The following is a 7,950-nucleotide window of genomic DNA, read 5'->3' as shown; positions in this document are numbered from 1 at the left end:
TTGGAATCGCATCTCAACCCCCCACAGCAGCAAAGGGAAGGTATTATTGTGATCCCCACTTTACAGATGGGGCTGTGGGGCTCAGAGAGATTCGGTCACTTGCTCAAGGTCTCACACAGCAGGGGTTCACACTGCAGGCTGTGCTCTTAACCTCGACCCTTTCCTGCTCCAAGGAACAAATCTACAGCTCTTCTTGGCCTCAATGCTGTCTGAGGCAGGGAGGCTGAGGTGTAGTTGCCCCTGAGGCACTGAGGACCTGAGAGGTGGAGGCCTTGGTTCAAGGGCACACAGCATGTTGGGTTCTGCTCGTGGGTGAATGGTTGCATCAGGCAGGGAGGCAGGCAAATGGATGGGTGGGAGGACAGTGGGCAGGTGGGTGGCTGGGTGAGTGGATGGCTGGGTGGCTCTCCAGGTCTGAGGTCAGCCTGCACCAGGGCTTATTCCCCAGGCTTGGGAATCACTGCACAGATGGGGAAACTGAGGCCCGGGGCCACTGTTGGATCACGCTGGGGGAAATGGCTGAGCTTGGGCTCCAGTCCAAAGCCGCACCCTGCAGAATGGGTGTTCTCCACCATTCCGGTCACCTCTTTCTCTCTGGGCCTTGTTTTGGGGATCCAGGAAGTGCGCTTTCTTTCTTCTTTTTTTTTGGTACCGGGAATCGAACTCGGGTCCTTGCGCTTTTTCTTTCTTTCTTTTTTTTTCTTTTGTACCGGGGATCGAACTTGGGACCTTGAGCTGGCGAGGCAGCCGCCGGAACCACTGAGCTAAATCCCCGGCCGGCCGAGGTAGGCTTTCTTGGGCGTCATTGGGCAGAGCTCTGGAGAGGAGGGCGTGGTGGCCGAGCCGGGACAGGGGAGTCGGGGTAGTTTCCCAGGGCCTCAGCTCACTCACCTCTGTCCAACCTGCTCCAGCTCCGACCCCCCAGCATCTCCGCGGTCACCCGGTGGCCCTGTCCCCTCCCAGAGAACAGCGCGCCTCTGTATCCCAGGGGACGCGCGCCAGCGTTGCCCAGAGACGGGGGCAGCCCGGCCCCGCCCCGCGCAGGCCCCGACCCCCCACAGCCCGGGTCCCATAGGGGACAATGGCAGGAGGGGGACGGGCGGGGCTGGGGTCCTGGGAACGCGGGTCCTGGGAGCGGGACTGGTGGCCTGGGGGAGCCGGGGAGGGGGAGGGGCCGCGGGGGAGGTCGTGGGCCTCCCCCCCCTCCCAGCAGGAACAGGTGTGGGGGCTCCGGGGACGGAAGAGGGGACTCATCTCACTCGGAAGTGAAGCGGCATAGGTGCCCCGCTATAAATACTGGCACAGCTGACGGGGTGGTCGCGGGGGGACCTGGAGAACCCGGGAAGAAAGAGGGATACAGGTTGGGCCACCCTGAGCCCCTGGGGACGAGGTCAGGTTTCTGGATGGACAGGGACCCGGGTGACTTGATGCACGCACGGCTGACACCGGGGACGGGGCGGGGGCAGGAGGAAAACGCTCCGGGTTTGCGGGTGCACGGGCCCCCACCGGAAGCCCCTCAGGGACTTCCCCCACTGGGCGCCCCAAGAAACCCCTCTCTAGTCCCACATGGTGGTGCCCGCCTGTAATCCTGCTGTCATCCCAGCACTTGGGAGGCTGAGGCAGGAGATTTGGGAGTTCGAGGCCACCCCGGACTGCTTAGTGAGCTCAAGGCCAGCCTGAACTACAAAGGGAGACCCTGACCCTGTCTCAAAAGAAGAGAAATCCTCCCCTCTAAGAGAGCCTCCCCCCCGCCTGGGAAGCCCCACCCCAGGAGCCCCCCTTTGGAAGCCCCTCCCTCTAGGACGCCCCTCTGTGCTCCTCTCCCTCCTCTCCGAGCCCCTGCTCCTCTGAGCCCTCTCCCGACTCAGGCTCCTCTTCTTTCTGAACCCCCTCCCCTTAAGAAATTCCTCCACTGGGCAGCTTGGGGTCACCCCAGCTACTCAGGAGGCTGAGGCAGGATGCTGGCAAATTAGAGGCCAATTTGGGCCAATTTGAGACACTCTGTCTCCAAACAAAATGCAAAAAGGACCGGGGTGCAGCTCAGTGGTGAGCACTTGCTTAGGACGTCTGAGGCCCTGGGCTCCATGCCCAGCAATGGGAAAAAAAGAAAAAAAAGCAAAGCAAAAAATCTCCCCCCACCCTGTGCCTCCCCATCTGGGCTCCTCCTCTCTTCAGAAGGGGGCTGCTGGGCGGGTGGGGACCCTGGCAAGTTCCTGTCCCTTGTGCTGGGGGTGAGAGGGGGATTCCCCAGTGACCATTTCAGGGACCCCCCTGCCTCGCACCCAGGTCCTGGGCAGGGACCCCTGAGAGCCCTGGCTTCCCATCCTGAGCCGGGGTACTGAGCTTAGAGACTCTGTTCAGAGGACTCAGCCCTTAATGAGCATCTACTATCTGCACACTGGTGCTGAGGAGGGGCCCTGCCTGGTGGGGCTCACAGCTCATGGGGGAGGTGGCCAGGGCCGGGACTGGGGACACACAGGCAGCTGGGGTGCACAGGCCCTGAGGCTCCTAGGAGCCGGAGTCCCGCAGCCCAGGTGTGCTGTTTATTGGCTGTGTGACCTGGACCAGTGACCGCCCCTTTCTGGGCCTCGGTTTCCGCATCTGTCAAAGGAAAGGGCTGACGGGGCAGACGGTGTCTGGCACACACTGGGCGCACAGTAAATGAAGGACGGGGTTTCCGGGGGGGTGAGGCCCCGCCAGCTGTCCCTGCATGTGTTCGGGGCCTGCCAGCCTGGGCGCCTGTTCCGGACACCTGATGCCCCGCTTCCCAGGGATTTCAGCGGCACGGACTTCAGCTGCCACTGCGGCTTAACCCTGGAGCCTGGGCGCCGGGTCCTCTGAGGCCCGACGCCACCCCTGGTGACCCCACCAAGAGCCCTGGCACTGCTCCCACTGCAGCTTGGTCAGGAAGGACCCTGCTGTGTGGCCTTGAGAAAGTAAGTTGGCCTCTCTGGTCACCTCCACCAGCTGTGATAATCATAGCACCTCACACCCTCTGTGCTCAGGATGGGCCAGGAGATGCCAGAGACACTTCCTTTTTCCATTTCTTTCTTTATTTTTGGTTTTGGTTTGGTTTGGTTTATAGAGATAATGACCCACTATGTAGCCCAGGCTGGTCTTGAACTTGTGACAATCCTTCTGCCTCAGCCTCCTGAGTGAGTGCTGGGATTACAGTGTGCACCCCCCGGCCTGCCTAACGTAAGTAATTTTGTACAGATTTGGGAACTGGGGCTAAGTCAGGGCCCAAAGTCACACAGCCATTGAGGGACACAGCGGGGGTCTGGTGGGGCCAACACCGTACTCTTCTTTTGTCACTTAGGGAGCTTGGGGGGTGGAGAACATCCGTGCCCAGCACCTGCCAAGATCATTATTGTTTTCCCCGTTAAGAAAATGTAGCTAAGGGCCGGGATGTAGCTCAGTGGTGCTTCTTCGCCTGCCTCCCAAGCACAAGGTCCTGAGTTTGATCCCCGGTACCAAATAAAAATTATATAAAAGTGCCTGCCCGTGCCCAGCTCCTCTGTGTCCTCAGCGCTGGCCTAACCAAGGAGCAGGTTTCCTGCACCATGGCTTCATAAGTCACCCCCTGCTGCCACAGACTCGCTGCAAGTTTCCAACTTCGGAGAACTGTTTGTGGGCAGCCTGAGACTGAGGCAGCCACCCCCGGCCCCGGACTCCATTTGCCCGCCCCTGGCTGCCCTCACCCCCGGCCCTGCTCCGGGAGGGAAGCAGCTCCCAGAACCTGTCCTCCTCCTGCCATCGCCGCCACTGCAGCAGAACCAGGTCAGGCTAGGAGCTCGAGGACATCAAAGAGAATCTATAAATACAGCAGCTGGAGGAAAAATAGATGCCTTCCCGGCCCCTCCTGGGCTCCTCCGCTCCCTCTCCAGATCTGTCCCCTCTAGGTACCCACTCAGGTGCGGGACTCAAGCCCCTGGACTTAGAAGAGGGTCTGGGAGTGCCTCAGTTTCCCCAGTGAGAGTTCCTGAGCCAGAGCCGAGGGTGGCCTGTGTGTGGATGACATCTTCTGATCCCAGAACCCCAGAATCTTCCAGCGTCTTTACCTGCAGGGCCTCTGTGCCCAGCTGGGCTCCTGACACGGGTGGGGCTCAAGGTCTTCAGGCTGCTTCCTGGAGGAGGTGACCCAGTTGAGCCCGAAGGAGGGAACAGGGAGTGAGGCCGGAGAGAAGCCGGGCCGGGGAGGGGCATCCTCCAGGATTCCTCTCTCTTCCTCCTGCCCCAGGCTCTTTGCATCCAAAAAGCCTCTCAAATATGCCCATTTGGCCAGGTGTGGTGACTCACACCCATCATCCCAAGACTCTGGGAGGCTGAGGCAGGAGGATCTCAAATTCAAGCCCAGTTTGGGCGATTTACCTGCTAGACCTTGCCTGTCTGAGCCTCAGTTTCCCCATCTGTCAAACCAGGTGGACACTTGAAGAGTCAGTGCCCTGGGAAGGCTGCAGCCCTGTTTGTCTTGAAAGTTGCTATTTCCCTTACAACTCGCCGGGGCCTGTGAACTCTTGTAATAATATGCTAATTATGCAGATTTTATGTAAATGACATGTGTGATTCCCCAGGGGAGGGGGCCGTGGTCACTGCCTAAGTGCCCGGGGGATAGGACTCCGCACATCTTAGGGGAGGAGGGAAGTTGTGGACCCCTGGGGCTCCCGCTGCTGCCCTCCGGGATCTGCTCAGGCTGGGGGTGGGGGCTGCAGAGCTGGAGACTTGGAGAAGTCGAGGCAGAGAGAAAGCAAAGACCCACAGGAAGCCAGGGGAGAGATGGAAGAAGAGAGACAGAGGGCCGTGAGGGAGCGTCCGGGCACCCAGGGAGGCTGAGGGAGGAAGATCTTAAACTGCAGCCCTCCCCCCAGCCCTTGGAATTTACCGGAAGGAGAAAGGAGCCCAGGCAAGGAGCACCTTGACCTCACCTGACCTCACTGCAGTTGCAGGGATGGGCCAGGGCTGCCATGAGAGTGGCCAGTGCTTCCTTTCTGGGCCTCCTGAACCTCACCCACTATGCCACTGTCCTCCCTGAGCTCTGAGACAGCTCAGACCTCCACCCAGGGGCCCAGTCCCCTGAGGGTGGGGATGAGGGGGGGGAGAAGGGAGGGTTAACAGGAACCCAGGGGACAGGGTGGGGGCAGGAGGAGAGGCAGCCTGTGCAAAGGCCCTGAGGCAGGGAAAAGCTGGGGACAAGGAGGTGCTGAGGAAATTCCAAAGGCCTCATCTTCCTCCTCTCCCCTCCTCCCTCTCTGCCCCTGGCTGCAGCCACACAGCCTTCTCACTGCTCCAGCAAGGCCAGGCTTTGTGCTGCCCCAGGGCCTTTGCTTGGCTGTGTCTCAGCCTGGAACACTTTATCTACCTTCATGATTTTCTCGAACCTTTTCTTCTCCTCTCTGCTCCAATGTCACCTCCTCAGTGAATCCTGCACAGATCACATCTGTACAATCTCCTGGCCCCAGTCCACTCACCACCTCCTCCCTTGATGAATTTCTCCCCTTCAGAGCCAGGCAGAGTGGTGCACACTTGTAATCCCAGCACTAAGAAGGGTGAGGCAGGAAGATCCCCATGAGTTTCAGACCAGCCTGAAATACATTGTGAGACCCTGACTCAGACAATCAAACAAATTTAAAAAACCATAATTTTTTTTTTTTTTTTGGTACCGGGGATCGAACTCGGGTCCTTGCGCTTGTGCAACAGGCGGCGAAACCACTGAGCCAAATCCCCGGCCCAAAAAACCCTAATTTCACTCCTTTGTATCCTCTGAGCCGGGATAGATTTCTGTCATCTACCTTGTCCCCTATCTGTCTCCCTCATTCAAATGTTAGCTCCTCTAAATCAGAGACTTTATGGGGTTCACTGCAGCATTCCCCATGGCTAGAAGCAGCTGGGCACCTATAGGTGTGCAGTTAATACTGAGGAGGGGCAGAATCAAGATCTCCTTATGTAGTCCAGGGTTGAACTCCAGGGACCCTCCTGCCTCAGCCTCCCCAGTGCTGGGATGACAGGCTCCAGCCACCATGCCCAGCTTCGCTATGAATGCTTGTTGGATGCATTCATCCTCTGCTGCTGACCTCTGACCTCCGACCTCCGCCAGGACCAGGCCTGGCTCCGCCCTGGCCTCCTTTCCCCACCCCTGCCTAGTAGAGGTGGGCACTGAGTCTGTGCTCCACAGAGCCGGCCTCGGGCCCGAAGAGCCAGCCTAGGGGCAGGGCCGGAAGTTTGCCTGTCTCAGGTGGGGCAGGGAAGGTGTGACCAGGATCCTCTGCCCCGCTCCACACTGACATCAGCGTCACCCGTGTGCTGGCCCCGTGGCAGTGACAGCAGCACCAGAGCTGAGGTCATTCACACAAGCCCCAGCCCTGCCACTTCACAGTGCGTCTCGCTCGTGCACCTTCTTAACTGGGCCAAAATACACAGAGCATCGCTTTCTCCGATTTGGCCACTTCTGGGCACACAGCTCAGGAGCATGAAGCACCTTCCCATCTCCCCAGACTGAGCCTCTGTCTCCAGGAAATGCTGGCTCCTGTCCCCGCCCAGTCCTCGGCACCCCTGAGTCCACTTTCTGTCTGGAGTTGGCATGTGAGGACTGTGGGGGATGGTTTTCCAGCAAGTGCAAAGGTCCTGAGGCAGGACCAACTTGAGAATGTTCACTAGCCTGCAATGGGAAGCCTGGGGAGTAGATTTGGGATTTTTTTTTTTTTTTTTGAGACAAGGTCTGGCTATGTAGTTTAGGGTGACCTTGAACTCATTATGTAGCCCAGGGTGGCCTCAAACTAGCAAAGATCTTCCTGCCTCAGCCTCCTGAGTGCCAGGACTACAGGTGGGTGCCACCACAACTGAGCAGGGGAGTAGCTTTTGAACAAAGAGAATGTGACACCTTCTCAGCCCAAGTGAACCTCCTGCCCTCTATGGCTCAGTTTCCTATCCAAACTCAAGGATGGACCCCAGAGGGACTCCGGGCCCTTTATCCCTCCCACTTCCCAGTTATGGGGGCCAGGATGCCACTGGCCTCATTTGCATATGCAGATGATGGAGACACACTGGGGCCTTTCAGGGCGGGGTTCAAGGGCTCTGAGAGGGAGGGAGGAAGCGGAAGTGCTGTAATTGCCTTGATTTCCTCACAGAGCCTCAGGGATCCTGTTTATTTCTCTAATGTGTGAGCACCATGCTCTTGGCTCCTGGGTACCCAGGGCGCCTGCACCGCAGCCCTGATTGAGAGCTGGGGGGGCTTCACTTCTGGCTGGGCCTCACATTTACCCTCTGGGCACCAGGGTGATCCCTGCCCTGGGTCCAAAGATGCGAAGTGCCCAGCCCTGTTGGTGCATGCAGTAGGCACTTCATAGGTGTGCCTCAGGTTATCCAAAAGTGCCCAGCTCCCAGAGTTCCACAGTCCATACAGTAGCTTCTCAATCAGTGCTCCTGATGTTAAATCCTCCAAGTCCTCAGACCGCTCCCTTGCACGCAGGAGGTGCCTAGTAGGTGCTTCTGAGGTGATCCACATATGCAGAGCCCAGAGGCGAAGCGCACACAGTAGGTGCTTGAGTAGTCCAGATGTGCAGGGCACACAGCACGTGCTCAGCAGGTGCTCCTGGGGATACTATTTCATTGGCTGCCCTCTTTGTTCCTGGAGGAGACATCACCTCAGTGTCGGTGTCTGTTTTGTTGATGAGAGTGACCCTGGGCTCAGCCCTTGCCCAACTGGGCCTCAGTTTCCCCCTTTATCCCATGAGGGCAGGCTCAGCTGAGCTCACAGAGCCCCGTTCCTTCTTTTGTTCAGGCTTTGGACACATTTGTTGTGAGCCTTCTGTGTGCCAGGGCCCTGGGACAGAGCGGAGAGCAGGACACAGCTGGGCCCTGCTCTGGCGGGGAGGGAGTTGATCGCTATGGGGAGGAATCAAGAGAGTCAACAGACAGAAGTCCCAAGGTGAACAGTGCAGGGTGAGGGGAGCC

Source organism: Heterocephalus glaber, unplaced genomic scaffold (genome assembly GCF_053883595.1).
Source record: "Heterocephalus glaber isolate CG9 unplaced genomic scaffold, H.glaber_assembly_v1.0 deba00001760, whole genome shotgun sequence".
NCBI classification, from domain to species: domain Eukaryota; kingdom Metazoa; phylum Chordata; class Mammalia; order Rodentia; family Bathyergidae; genus Heterocephalus; species Heterocephalus glaber.
Note: the sequence above shows the minus strand (reverse complement) of the source record.